Source organism: Coregonus lavaretus (assembly GCF_964263955.1).
Source record: "Coregonus lavaretus genome assembly, chromosome: 34".
NCBI lineage: Eukaryota > Metazoa > Chordata > Actinopteri > Salmoniformes > Salmonidae > Coregonus > Coregonus lavaretus.
In genome coordinates, this window is record NC_140021.1 from 36,016,074 (window position 1) to 36,032,169 (window position 16,096).

The following is a 16,096-nucleotide window of genomic DNA, read 5'->3' on the forward strand; positions in this document are numbered from 1 at the left end:
GTAGAGACGGTCATGTTTCTCACTGACTCCAGCCGCAGTAGCATCATCTTCCCTGTTATCCTCGACCTCAGCCTTACACTTAGAGGACGCATCTTGCGCTTCAGTGGATGACTGCGGGGAGCATGATCCGCTCTCTGTATCACAGCGCTCTCCTTCTCCTAGTTTCTGAGCTTTCTTCATCCTGTTGTGATAAGTGCGGAGCTTTAGAAAGAGTACCTTGGCAGTGGCGTACGTGTGTACAAACTCATTGTCCTTGTTCTTGCCTGTATCAGGTTTGATCAGAGTGTGCCACATCCTCTGTGCTTTGGCTACGTTGTCCCCGGTCTTATGTTTGAACAACTCCTCACACGCTGAGACCATTGCGGTGTTCCCACTTTCACCATATCTCTTTCGAACGTAACCGGAGACGATTTCAGCCAAGGCCACCCAGTCCATTCTCATCTGCTCCTCCACCATACTGATACGCTTCTTTGTCACATTTGTGTGAATGGCGCTGTCAGAGGAGTGTACGTTCCAAAACGTCAGGTATTCTCGCACTTTGTCAAGTGGGCAATATAGCAACTCGGCCATTGCGAAGGCATTTGGAATCTTGTTTTCCATGAATCTAATGGCCAATTCCACCACCTCTACCATGATAGGATCCACAATCATACTCTCCACGTGCTTGGGTATATAATTGCACCAGCTGTTTGGATTAACACGTTTGATGAACGCTGACAAGGCAGGATTGTGTATCTCCTGATACATGTCGGTTCCTGTGATAAACGTCTCCCTATCCAATTCCTTTAGCGTTTCATTCCAACACCCCACCAGCTCCCCGTTGCCCTTGACGCATAATTGCTTCACGGCCCGGCAGAACCTCAATGTCGTGGACACATACAGCTCAGGAGCCTGAGCCTGACCCTTTCTCAGAACGACAACCGGGACCAGGTTCACCCGCTTGCCATCCAGTAACCTACCGCTCCTTCTAAAGTAGACGGCACGAGTGTCACCGGTCTCGTAGTGGAAGTGCTTCAGGTCACATATCACTTGGGGTTCCGTGAACCAATCGACACTGGCCTCACGCTTTCTCTTCAACATGTTGGCTGAGGCCGTGCCTAGCACGCAGCACATGGGTTTTATGACTTCCATGTGAGAGGCCAGCACCTCGTCGATGTTCTGGGTAGAGGAAGTTTTGTCCTCAGTGCGCAACAACTGCACAGGCTGGATTTGTTGAAAGGCCGGGGTGAGAGCTGTGGAGTGCGTGGGCACCTCGAGTGTCATGTCCCAGAATTCAAACTTGTCACCGGTGACCACCTTCAGCAACTCAAGGCTCTCCAGTCCCGGGACACACAGTACCTCTTGCACGAAGTACGACTTACTGTTACATTTCCCGGTCGTAGGGATGACGACTGTGTAAGTTCCGACCATTGACCTGATGCTGTCGTAGTGCACAAAGGTGTGTTTGTCAGAGTACTGTGTGACCACGGGAATCACCTTCTTGCCGTTGGCAACTGTCAGCTCTTTACTCGGTATATAGAAGGTGGTGTAGTTACCATATGCAAGCAGCACATGTTTTATACCAGCCCTGTCTACAGATGCCATAGACTCAAGGTTGTTCCCGCCTTCAATGTCCACTAGGTCCATAAGCGCAAACAGCAGGGAGCGTGAAGGCCTTTGCTGTATAGTGTCAGGCGTCCCGGATCACCATGTTCCTGATAGTCTTGTAGATAGTCTTCGGTTTGTATCTTTTCTCTCTTTCTGATAGTCCCTGTTGCTTGCACATCATCAGGTCCACCACTTTGTCGAACAGTCCTTGTGTACGTTTACAGCTAAAGCCATATTTGCAATCCGAGGTCAAATACCAAGGAGGGCGCTCTGTCACGATGTATGTCGTTGGTTTAGGCTCCATTCTGCTGTATGTCGTTCAATAAAGGCACTTGGTTTCAATGGGAATGTACAGTGTTGCGTTTTATATCAGCCAGGCTGTACACAATACTAAGCGCCCTGTAGTCTACCGGTGTAGAATGTGAGTCAACCACCTCTTCTCAGAAGCCTCACAGGCTGTAATGTCAATGGTGCTTGTGTGAGGGCTTATACATGCCAGACCTTGAATGAGATCATGAATGAAATCGCCTACCATTGGCTGGCTCAGAGACAGTTGAACCACAGACCACAGTACACTCAGCACTGTGTAGATGTACAGCCATGGCTGATACATCAGCAAATGACTCGTATATCCTCCCCTTGTGTCAGACATCCAACCAAGTACCATTCATCCAGACCTTGCTTCATTTGTCCAACCAAGTATAATCAACCAAGTATCATTCATCCAGACCATGCTTCATTTATCCAACCAAGCTAATCAACCAAGTACCATTCATCCAGACCTTGTTTCATTTATCCAACCAAGCTAATGAACCAAGTACCATTCATCCAGACCTTGTTTCATTTATCCAACCAAGCTAATGAACCAAGTACCATTCATCCAGACCTTGTTTCATTTATCCAACCAAGCTAATGAACCAAGTACCATTCATCCAGACCTTGTTTCATTTATCCAACCAAGCTAATGAACCAAGTACCATTCATCCAGACCTTGTTTCATTTGTCCAACCAAGTATCATTCATCCAGACCATGCTTCATTCATCCAACCAAGCTAATCAACCAAGTACCATTCATCCAGACCTTGACCATCCATCCAGACCTTGTTTCATGTATCCAACCAAGCTAATGAACCAAGTACCATTCATCCAGACCTTGTTTCATTTATCCAACCAAGCTAATGAACCAAGTACCATTCATCCAGACCTTGTTTCATTTATCCAACCAAGCTAATGAACCAAGTACCATTCATCCAGACCTTGTTTCATTTATCCAACCAAGCTAATGAACCAAGTACCATTCATCCAGACCATGCTTCATTTATCCAACCAAGCTAATCAACCAAGTACCATTCATCCAGACCTTGTTTCATTTATCCAACCAAGCTAATGAACCAAGTACCATTCATCCAGACCTTGTTTCATTTATCCAACCAAGCTAATGAACCAAGTACCATTCATCCAGACCTTGTTTCATTTGTCCAACCAAGTATCATTCATCCAGACCTTGTTTCATTTATCCAACCAAGCTAATGAACCAAGTACCATTCATCCAGACCATGCTTCATTTATCCAACCAAGCTAATCAACCAAGTACCATTCATCCAGACCTTGTTTCATTTATCCAACCAAGCTAATGAACCAAGTACCATTCATCCAGACCTTGTTTCATTTATCCAACCAAGCTAATGAACCAAGTACCATTCATCCAGACCTTGTTTCATTTGTCCAACCAAGTATCATTCATCCAGACCATGCTTCATTTATCCAACCAAGCTAATGAACCAAGTACCATTCATCCAGACCTTGTTTCATTTATCCAACCAAGCTAATGAACCAAGTACCATTCATCCAGACCTTGTTTCATTTATCCAACCAAGCTAATGAACCAAGTACCATTCATCCAGACCTTGTTTCATTTATCCAACCAAGCTAATGAACCAAGTACCATTCATCCAGACCTTGTTTCATTTATCCAACCAAGCTAATGAACCAAGTACCATTCATCCAGACCTTGTTTCATTTATCCAACCAAGTATCATTCATCCAGACCTTGTGTCATTTATCCAACCAAGCTAATGAACCAAGTACCATTCATCCAGACCTTGTTTCATTTATCCAACCAAGCTAATGAACCAAGTACCATTCATCCAGACCTTGTTTCATTTATCCAACCGAGCTAATGAACCAAGTACCATTCATCCAGACCTTGTTTCATTTATCCAACCAAGCTAATGAACCAAGTACCATTCATCCAGACCTTGTTTCATTTATCCAACCAAGCTAATGAACCAAGTACCATTCATCCAGACCTTGTTTCATTTATCCAACCAAGTATCATTCATCCAGACCTTGTGTCATTTATCCAACCAAACTAATGAACCAAGTACCATTCATCCAGACCTTGTTTCATTTATCCAACCAAGCTAATGAACCAAGTACCATTCATCCAGACCTTGTTTCATTTATCCAACCAAGCTAATGAACCAAGTACCATTCATCCAGACCTTGTTTCATTTATCCAACCGAGCTAATGAACCAAGTACCATTCATCCTTACCTTGTTTCATTTATCCAACCAAGCTAATGAACCAAGTACCATTCATCCAGACCTTGTTTCATTTATCCAACCAAGCTAATGAACCAAGTACCATTCATCCAGACCTTGTTTCATTTATCCAACCAAGTATCATTCATCCAGACCTTGTGTCATTTATCCAACCAAGCTAATGAACCAAGTACCATTCATCCAGACCTTGTTTCATTTATCCAACCAAGCTAATGAACCAAGTACCATTCATCCAGACCTTGTTTCATTTATCCAACCGAGCTAATGAACCAAGTACCATTCATCCAGACCTTGTTTCATTTATCCAACCAAGCTAATGAACCAAGTACCATTCATCCAGACCTTGTTTCATTTATCCAACCAAGCTAATGAACCAAGTACCATTCATCCAGACCTTGTTTCATTTATCCAACCAAGTATCATTCATCCAGACCTTGTGTCATTTATCCAACCAAGCTAATGAACCAAGTACCATTCATCCAGACCTTGTTTCATTTATCCAACCAAGCTAATGAACCAAGTACCATTCATCCAGACCTTGTTTCATTTATCCAACCAAGCTAATGAACCAAGTACCATTCATCCAGACCTTGTTTCATTTATCCAACCAAGTACCATTCATCCAGACCTTGCTTCATTTGTCCAACCAAGATAATCAACCAAGTACCATTCATCCAGACCTTGTTTCATTTGTCCAACCAAGTATAATCAACCAAGTACCATTCATCCAGACCTTGTTTCATTTGTCCAACCAAGTATCATTCATCCAGACCTTGCTTCATTTGTCCAACCAAGATAATCAACCAAGTACCATTCATCCAGACCTTGTTTCATTTATCCAACCAAGTATAATCAACCTTGTATCATTCATCCGGACCTTGTTTCATTTGTCCAACCACGTATAATCTCTGAGTTCATGTAAGGGAGTTCATGTAAGGGAGGCTAACCCTAGGCCTGGTTGTATATTCTAGCCATTGTTCAAGACCCTCAGTTGGATATTACCTTTGTATATATAGGGGCAAGAGAGTTGCACACTTGAAAGTGAACACACTGTTACAGCCTAGGATCCCATACCAGTACAGCTTACCAATACACAGTCCGCTACAGCCATGAGCAACAACACCGAGACACCTCAAGAATGCGATCCTCCCAAAGTCACTGTCTATGATGGCTCAGTGTCAATGGACGTTCTGCTCACCAACATGAACAGCCAGGAGGGCTTGGTCGTGCCAGTGTACAAGAATATGAGAATTGAAGGTGATTTCACGAACGTAATTCATCCAAACCTCCAGAAAACACAAGCATACCAGTGCACCCCAGATGACGAAATGGAATCATATAGCACAGATCTTGTCATATCCAGAGACGGTACCAGTGTTCGCTTTGGGGAGCATGACCATATGACATCAAAGGGCAGAGTGCTCATTTCCAGGGGAGCCTCGGCTATATTCGACGAAGACATCGGAGACGGGCTGGGTTTACACTATGACATTGAGGCTAATGTTAGCGTGAGCGTCTATACCGAGAAAGATGACCCAGGAGTCAGATCGCACGGTGTATTGGTCCTGGCTCCTAACTTTATACTTGCCCAAGACAAAGAAGACACATCGGTCCTGAGTGTGGACAGAAGCGGTTATACCAAGATCAAACCTGATGCCAACGGGGGTATAAGCAACATACACGTCAAGGGCTCCTTGATCGTTGACCAATATATTCGCATCAACAAATCCATGGCAGGCTCCACGGGAGGATGGTTCTTTGGCCCGCACTCGGGCGAGTGGTTCCAACCACCCAAGGAGATTGTGATACCAGAGAAGCAAACTGAACTGGAGATTGTACAACCTGGCGACTTGGTAATCTCCAGGGACAACGCTTCAGTGCTGTTGCGCTCAGGCGGAGGAGTCTTGGCGTCCGGGAATGTGGCAGTTATATTGGTGCCACTTCGTAGTGCACACCAAGATCAGATGGAGACCAAGATTGTTGTTGTATTTCAATGACTTTGTCTCTCTGGTCTGAATAAACATCACTTGTGACAACATGTTAGCTTTCCAGAACTGACCTGAGGTGTATAATAAAAGTGTATTGCTATGTTGTTGTATAAACCAAGGTATAAGCCTCAACCATGCACAAGTACATACTTTGCAGTTCATGTGTATACATGGTGTATGTATGATGGAATAAATAAAACTGTGTAATCACAACACCTTGTTTGAAATCTGTTGTGTGTTCTAACCCTGATTCACCTCACTCCTCTCCCAAGATCCCAGGATCCTAGTTTACAAACACAATGTGACACAATGACACAAACACAAGGACGCATAGAATCTTTGCCTTTGCCATATAGGACATTTATTCAAGCATCCTAGCATCCTAGGACATCGACATCAACATATACACAACTGTACAGAAGGGGTGCTGGTGTTGTCTATAACATTTTAGACCTTCTCTTTATATAGTTCGTGAGCACAACCCCTCCTCCGCCACCACCACCACCTCCTCCTCCAACGAAAACCATGTACCCAATCCCCACTGATAGCGCAGTACACCAAGCCATGAGTATAGCTACAGAGGTCCATATGGCTGTGTCACTGGCGAATCCGGACAGCCACCCTCCGAACGTTACCCTGCTGGCATTAATCTCATCGTACCGCTTATCAAAGTCTTGGAGGCTTCTGGTGATGTTGTCCAGGTCTTGGCGCATGTCGATGAGCTTTACGCTGGTGTTTATGGCCTGAAGCAACTCCATTGTGGAGATGTCCGGGATGGCGTCTTTCAGTAGATCTGAGAAAGACACGGGTCCGTCTGATATGTGCGGTCTGGAGAACGGTTTGAGTGGAGGAGACTCGATCTGTACCGCGGCAGACCCCTCCATCCATGTGAATTTCTTATCCTGGTAGCAAATACCTCGGTGACAAGGAGCGCATACCGTTTTGCACTCGCCAGGATCATTCATGCATCTGAGGTACCTCTCGTGAGGTTTGGGCTTGTGACAGTACTTGCCGTAACAATCGGACGGTTCGTAATACCTGCCATCTATCAACCACACCTTGTAGTCGGGCCAGCAAGGTACTCCGTCGGTGCTCATCTTGGGCATGGGTATGACCCCTCTGACTACGGTCTTCTCAACGGTTCCGGGGATAGAGTGTACTATGAAAAGCTTTCTGTCTTTGTACAGGGCCGTGCCAACGGTAGGGAACTCGGACAGGCCGGGGTGTTCCCGCATGACTGTCATGCCGCTGGGGCAGCTCCCTGAACGCTTTGACGCTATCTGCCTCAGACAGTTTTCCACTCCTCTGGTCATGAATTTGGTGTGCATCGCGGCCTGCATCATCTGATGGGTGACGCTCTGCATCTGAGCGTACCACATTTGATAACTGGCCATGACCGAGAATTTGACATTGGTGTCACGCAAAGCCGCTTCCGTATTCCTCATCATCGCGTCCCTCATCATGGCAAAGTTACTGTTGACGATCTCGTTGTTCTTCTGTATCTTCTTCTCCTGCTCGTCGATCCTATCATTTACCAGGCCTATGTTGGTGTCGAGCTTGTTGCTCACTTCGACTAACATGTTGGTCACGGACACGTAAGAGGTCTTTAGGGAGTCCATTTGTTCCTCCAAGAGGTACACTCTATTGGAAACGTGCCACGCGAGCCCCAAGCCGGCTGCTCCTGCCAACACTCCGAGAAGAAACCTCTTGCGCCTAGTGTGGCCTCCATGCGGTTTGTCAAGCCAGGGGAAGGGCGCGTTGTCAGGCAGCTCATACATCTTCGCCTTCTTCTCCTGTACAGCCAACTCCTCCAGACCTTCCCTCATCAGCTCTCCAGCCCTGCGAGCGTCGTTGATGATCTCGTGCGCTGAGTTGCAGAGCCTCCCGTAGTCCTTCCTGCAACTGTTGTCGCCTCCGCATATGGCAATCAGACATGGTCGCAGAGCACTCACGTCGTAATTGACGCAGCTGACGTTCAGGTTGATGTAGTCTATGCCCGGGGTGAAGTTGGATACGAAATGAAAGGGTTCGACCGCTTTCACTATCACCCCATGTTTGGCTTCAACCACCGGGGTGTCGACACTGTAACCATCGTCCACAAACACAACGTTCATGCTGTGTGTAGTATCTCCAGTGTTGTAAGCGGTGCACACCTTGTTCACGGGAGGCACGTACTCGACGACGTGTTCGGAATCCAGGATGCCTACCATGTAGTGGTTGCGGTCCGTCGTGGGGATTAGGGTGTTGATGTTGACTGCGATCTGTGGAGGCTTTGTGGACACAGCGGCCCTTTTTCTGGGTTCTCCCGGGGTGCAAGACTCGAGCTTGTACAAATCGGCTATGTAGATTTTATCGTAGCTGGTGCTGTACAACTCCTTGTGGGCCTCCTTGAATATACCCACCGCGCCGTGAGCGGCTATGACCCCGGGACACACTACCGTGTTACTCAAGCCTATGTTGTACTGGGGGTCAAGACAGTTCTTGGAACCTGAGGCTGGGTCCTTGTATTCGGTGTCGGGGATGTTTACGACCACGTCGTCCAGCTTCACCACCACCCTAGGGTTGTCAACATCCGAAGCAGAGCGCCTGCGTCTGTCGCGAGGCCTCGTTGCAACAGTGGATATGCCTGCCGCTGTCTGCTGTCTCTTCCAGTCTCTCAGCCTGTGTACGGCCGACGTGATACCCAGTATCGCCGGGGTGTCGGGTCTAACGCCTCGTCTGAAATCCGAGTCAATCGGGGCTACGACAAACTGGTTGATTCCGAATGCGACCGCGACCAGCTCGGGAAACCGCTTGAGCGTCTCGAATGAGGTCGAGGTTACAGTGATGTTCACCATGACGTCCCTAGCCCAAACAGTGACACTGGACCCTGAGCAGCACTTGGTGTTGAGGTTCTCTTCGCAATTTAACACAGTGTTGGTTTCCATGTCGGCCAGCGACAGCTCGCCTGTGATGTCGAACTGATGCGAATCTCTATGTTCGAGCGGCCTGATCTTCACGCCCCCGGTAAGAGACAGTGTGAAGATTACCTTGTTGGCCCGCACTCCTTGCCTTAGCAGAGTCAAGAGGTACGACATGACCCCAGTGGAGGATTCGTCTCTGCTCCCGGACGCCCACATGTTCTGACAGTGTCCAGCTCGACTCATGTCGACCAAACCTTGGGGTGTGATGAAAGCGTCGAACGCTCCCAGCTGCGAGAAGTCTATGCCGCTCAAGAGCTTGTGGGATCTGGGCAGCCTGAGGAAGAGTTTCGACACCCCCTCTCTGATCAGAGCAGAGGCGAGATCAACTGCGACCCTGGTGAAATTCGAACTTTGCCAGTTTGCTCGAGAGCACTCCGTTGTGCCCCAGTCAGTGGCATCAAGCATGATAGCTGTTGAGTGTGTGGACACTCTCACCTTGGATAGCGTTTTGGCTACTGTGTTTACAACCCGGGGGAAATCCAGGCTTGCGGATGAGATGGGAACGAGGCACTCGTCAAAGGAGACCTTCATGATCACATGTCCCGCTTCAGCCACTGTGTGGAATGTGGCAACGTCGAGCGCCACCGAAAGATAGTGTGAAGTGTATACGGCTCTGTCCACAGAGAGAATGGTCGCGTCGCACGAAGAGGGTATGAGGAAGTCCCTGATCTCTGTTGCGGTGGGTTTGTAGTCCGGGTCCCGATCCTTTAGACTCGCCGCGCTTGACACCTCGCAGATTGCAATAGGGGCTGATGCGGCACCGTCTGCGTTGGTTATGCCCAGTGTAGGGGCTCTAGAATTGCCTATGCAGAACCTGTTACCTTCGGACACAAAACAGTTTTCCCCTAGTTGTGCGAAACAGGTACCGATGGACTCAGCGTCCCCGAGTCCCACGTAGGTGAGCACACAGGCGTAAGGGGAGTTTCGGATAGTCAAGACGTCATCTGTGTCGGGCCATTTTCTACTCGCAGCGGGTGTGTGTAGCGTCGTCCTTAAGAGCTTGAAAGCTGCGCACTGAGGATCGGGTTCACAGTCAGCCATCGGGTCCTCTCCGAAGTAATAGTCTCTGTTATGGGGCTTGGCGTGGAGCAGAATCGATATCTTGTTCAACGGGGTGTTTGCGACAACGCGGTCAGAACACTTGAACCCTCCGGGAACCGCGAGACAGGAAGACTTGTCCAGCCTCCTTACATGGGCACCAAGTAAGGCGCCTTCAGACTCGTGCTTGTTGAGATCACCAGCTGGGTCTGGAAAGGGTCTCCAGTAAGCGTAGATCATCCCCAAGCAGTAGTGCGTGCACATGTCGCTCGTGTGGTTGTAGTTGTCCACCGTCAAAGCAAAGCCGCTGTTGCTCCTGCCCTGACACCAGCCAGTTTGTTTGATGCATGTACCGACGGTGATCCAAACGTAGGGAGCGTAGCCGTAGGGGTCATTGTTGTTTACAGGGGAGCCCTTGAGGCACTGGAGGAACAATAGTGAGAGGGCTATCACGAGCCTCATGAGGGCAGATCGATGTACACGGTGGGGTGGTAACGACTCCATAATGCGGACACCGATGGCAAAGGCCTCTGACACAGTAACTAACCAATTACAACAACTTTGGTTATACTATGATATGGGAAGGGTGTATAGTAAGTTGTTATTTGTGAGAAAGTGTTACAACAGAGGATTTGACGCGGGAACCCTTTCGTTATCGGTGTGCTTATATTTCATCAAAGCCTGACATGTAGACGCGAGGCCAATGAACTGTTTAACGGCATCATTGTGAACCTTAGCCACATCCTGATCGGGGACGAACACCGGTCTACCCATGTGTGTTTGGATGCGGTTCAGGATGCGAAGAGAAGCAGCGTTGGCAAGCGAGTACGATTTGCTCATCAGGTCGACGGCCATGTTCTGTATCACACCAATTACATTTTCATCCCTCATGCTGTGTGCCAGATGAACGTTCACTTGCTCCTCTGTGAATGTGTGGTTGTAGGAGTCCAGGTAGCCCTTCACCTCGTGGGCCTTGAGCACTTTGATGGAGTCCAAAATGTTCCTGTCTACTTGACACAAGAGACATTGGGTCCCCTCATTCTCGTAATGCACATCGACTATGGAGGGGTGGTCATGAGCGTTGAGGTTCATGTACAGCATCGGGTATTGTTTTTGTATGAATCGATCAGTCTCACTGATGTTATTCTCGCCCATGTTGTACACGTCCCGATCATGTTGCTCCCGGGGCTCGGGGAACATGTGGAATATAGGGTCTGCGGCCATGGCCGAGTAATAGCCTCGCTTTGATAAAGCTTTAGAGTTTGGGGTTCGGTCGTCTGAGGCTCCATGGTCTGAGGCTCCATGGTCTGAGGCTCCGGGAGATCCATTGCGGAGCATGTTAGGATTACTAATAGAAAGAGGTGATGGCATCGCTCCCCGCGACACCCGACCGTCACCGGCGCTGGCAGCGGTTCTCTTACTAGGAGATTGTTCGTTGACGTGATCCGGTTCAGTTCTCACCCTCACCCTATTATTCTGGGCTCCTCTCCCTGGGGAGCTGGCTCCAAAAACTTCACGCGATGACGACGGTCGCTGAGAGTAAGACCCCGAAGGAGCCGAGGAACAACACGTCGAAGAAAAGGCACGCTCGCTCATCTGCTCACTCATCTTCGGATGCCGGTAAAAGAGGACACCGTTCTACGGCTGTGGCTGGTGTTATCGAGAGTGACAAATTCACGGTGTGCGGAGGACTTATAGCGTCGTGCTGCGGCGTACCTTGGGGTAGTCAATGTCTATTCCGTACGAGTTCCAAGCACGTAATTGCCATAGTGAACAGTGAACATTGTAAATGGTGCAAAGGTGCTTCGGCTAAACGTGTCAAAGAGAGCGAATTCGATGAGGTCCGGACTAGGGCCTACTTACGGGCGGTGTTCTCACTCAACTTGTCGGACTCTATGAAGCTATCCGAACTGATATCCGAGCTCACGCTCACCCAAACAAGCTGCGACAGTCGCAGCGTACCATTCACCGGCACCCCTCCCTATTGCACAGTGGAGAACGTGACACACATCTCTTGTCTCGCACTGCGGAAATTGATCGAGTTTGACAAGGAGTTTGTCTGGGGAGACAATTTGATCTTCAACACCAAGGTGAACCGTTCTCCCCAGTAGGGTTCGCACTAAAGTATAGGCGGGGAGCCCTAGGTCCTCGCTCTAGGTACTCGCTTCATCCGCACGGGATAAAGGGGATAGAGTCGCGATGTCCTCAAGCGGCGTAACCCCCTTGGTGAGTGAGGGGTCCAGGGTAGGACCAGTGTTCTGCAGAAAAGACCAGTGTGCGTTTGTGAAAGTGTCGAGTGAGGACAAGAAGAGAGCCGTAATAAACATGACCAGCATGACTCTAGTGGACTATACCGATATACGCGAGTGTCCCGAGGGGACTCTGACTTCGGACCAGTCTCTGTTTGTGCCGATCTTCTGCAAAGAGTGCTACGGCACCAACGACGACGATTACACCGAGGCGCTGGCTAGTATGGTTACGTGCGGCGGGAGTGACAAGTTCCTCGTGGGGATGTGTAGCGTGTTTGGTGTGGGCCAGGGTGAGGTGTACCCGGAGTCTAGGAAAAATTTCATTGTGGCCAACGACATGTCGTACTCGGGAGCGTGTCACCCCCAACCCGGCAAGGCTGTGTTCTCACACAATGTCAAGAAGGACATTGGTAGAGTCAAGTGTTACTGGCACGTCCACAGCAGGTCTGTTGACAAAACGTTCCTGTACTGCTGTGTGGCGTGCAACGACACCGAGTACACCAATTGCGTGTTGAAGCCAGAGATTAGCATTGGCTTCAGTTTAGGCACAGTGGGAGACAACAATAGTGGCCCCGTGACTGAGGAGTGCAGTTTAGTCTCTGTGCCCATGAGGCCGGGCTGCTTTTGCACCCTGGTGACAGGTAAGGATCTGGGCCAGACAATGACCAGGATGGGGTTTTCCACGCTGAAGTACTCGGTCCTCGACGCAGGCCTTGATCTGAAGGATAGCGCCGGGGTGGTCTGTGCCCAGACCGAAACTCCCTTTGATGTCGCGGACGAGAGCTCCGAGGGGCAGAGTGTCACAGAGACTGTTAAATCCCTGAGGAAGGCCGTGCTAGACCAAGCCGCAGAGGTGCGAGTGCTGAAGGATGTATTAGAGGCCATCAAGGTTCAGAATAGCGTACTAACTCAGAGACTGAGATGTCCTGACGATCCTGACACAGTGTTCACGGTACTAGGAGCTAAGGATTTCACCAGACGCACCGGTGTGAAAACTAAACTCTGCGCTGGTATTAAACCTACTGACAAAGATACTAACTTCGGAGTAACAGACCCTAAAGGACATACTTCAGAGGCCAAACCCCAACAGATGGAAGATACAATGTCTGCTACTCAGACCCAAATAGATAATCTGATCAAGCTGTTGCAGCAGCATCAGCCAGCTCTGCCTCCACAGCAACAATATCAGCAGTCTCAAGCGCCACTACAAGATCTACAGAGTTTGATGCAGTTGGCACCCATACTTCAACATCTTAGCCAAACTCAAGCCCAACATCTGCGGGATCATCAGCAGCAGCAGCAGCAGCAGCAGGCAGGGCAAGGGTTCTTCAATGGGCAGGCTGTTTACACCCCGAGCGGTGTATCAAATCGTGGTGACAAATTGTTTCAGTACGGGACTCTGACCGAGGAACAAAAGAGGAACATAGCAATGGAGTATAACAAGGCGGAATTGGAGAGACAGGCAGCCTCGCAGAAAGAGCAAGATAAGATGCTCGACTCGATCAAGGCCAGCATAAGAGACGTCATACTGGAACAACAGCGCAGCTCGGTGTCACCGGAGTCCTCGTCTAACCAGTACAATATGGATACGTTGCAGACTTTGGCCAGAGACACCCCGTATAAGCGTGGCCGCAAACAAGGCAAGGACGATCAGGATCCCGGGGATATCTCTAAATTGATGAACGAACTACGGGAACTTACGAAGCAGATCGCAAAGCGGGGCGGTGGAGGTTCAAGTGAGGACAGAGGCGAAGTGGTCACGATGGACACGGACGGCGTCGGGGAACCTAATACACCCTCGGCGTCCAACAACCAACAGTCTCCGCCGTCTGCACAGCTGTCCAGTACGTGCGTGACCAACAAACAGCAAGCTGGATACTTGGTACCCTCAGGTGGAGCCAGCTCCTTGAAGCCTTCCACGTCTGTGGCAGATTTCATCTCTGCGGTTGTCACAAAGATATAAAACATAGGCCCATATGGTGTTACCCTGCCAGGGTACTGTATGGTATTGGTAGCATACGTGTTGTACACACCTGTGTGATTGGTTTTGTTATTATGACTGTTGATGTATCGTGTGAACATAATAAAATATCACCAAGATCCGTGGTTCTAAATGTCTTTATTGTCTTTATAGCAATATACACATATACAATAAAAAATATACACTTCATGATGGGGTGCTTGACCAGGGGATGTGTTATGATGAAGGATCAACTGTTTACAAGATATAAAACATAGGCCCATATGGTGTTACCCTGCCAGGGTACTGTATGGTATTGGTAGCATACGTGTTGTACACACCTGTGTGATTGGTTTTGTTATTATGACTGTTGATGTATCGTGTGAACATAATAAAATATCACCAAGATCCGTGGTTCGAAATGTCTTTATTGTCTTTATAGCAATATACACATATACAATAAAAAATATACACTTCATGATGGGGTGCTTGACCAGGGGATGTGTTATGATGAAGGATCAACTGTTTACATACACACCAGTAAGCAAACAACTAATGACACACGGACCAACGGTGTACTACTAGAATCTGACACTCTATGATCGCAGACACATACTATGGCCTCGCACAAGTCCATCTGCTTAATGCTCAACGAACCACCCGTGAGATCGGTCCAGTTGCAGCAAGGCTGGATTCGGAGGCCCTTGGTGACAGATGAAACCGTGGACAACGACGTGGTGCTATCTGGGTTGAACGGGTATAAGGGGCAATGGAACAACCTAGCCCTGGGTAATCTCGACTTCAAGCACGTACCCTCTCAACTGATCGCCTCCACTACCAAACACAGTCCTCGAGTTGGGGATGTGTGTGTCAGCCTCATGCCTATCCTCAGTAAATCAGAAGACTACTCTTCCATCGTGGACCTGTACAACACTTACATCGCCAAGGGGAGCTCTCTGATAGCCAGGAGGTGTATAAACATCTACGCCTGCACTGAGGAGATGTACATCCCCGCAATCCCTATCCACACGTTTGTCTCCGAGTGGAACAAATCGCTCCAAAGGTTTCACGATATGATCAGGTCCGATGGCCACCCAAACCGTCAGACCCAGCGTCAGCGTCGCATGACTGTGGTTTCCAACGTGACAGAGCTCGCTCTCAAGGATGTACCCATTGTCAGTGACCATTTGTGGTTCGTGCTACACTCTATTGTGTCAAAGCCATCCCTTGTCAAGCAAGTTGTACAGCTGGTGGGCGCCATCGCGTCGACATCGGGCACTGTGTACCACACAGGTGAAGTGGAAAATACCACAGTTCCTGGTGATGCCGCTATCCACGCTGTGAAATTGTACCTGATAGCCAAATCGGTGCCCGCCACGGGAAACAATGTCACCATTCTTGGAGAAGAAGCGGGTGCGACACTAGGTCTCATCTGGGTTGCTGACGAAGAGGAACTGCACGACCACCTGAGAAACAGCCGAAACTGCTACTATGTCCATATAGGCACGGTGGCAGGGAACACCTTCAGGTGCAACGGGTTTTGCGAGTGGCGCTATTATAACCACGGCGTGTTCAATAGGATGACTACAATCGGACAGGAGACCGTGTCCAGGTTTCAGAGCACTACCCTTGCGGGTAACACGGGAGACTCGGCTAGATTGGCCAACCAAGCCTAGCTGTCTAACAAGTTTCGGTTTTGGTACACATTAAAAATAAAGACAACGGCATTGTAAGCCAGTGCCTCTT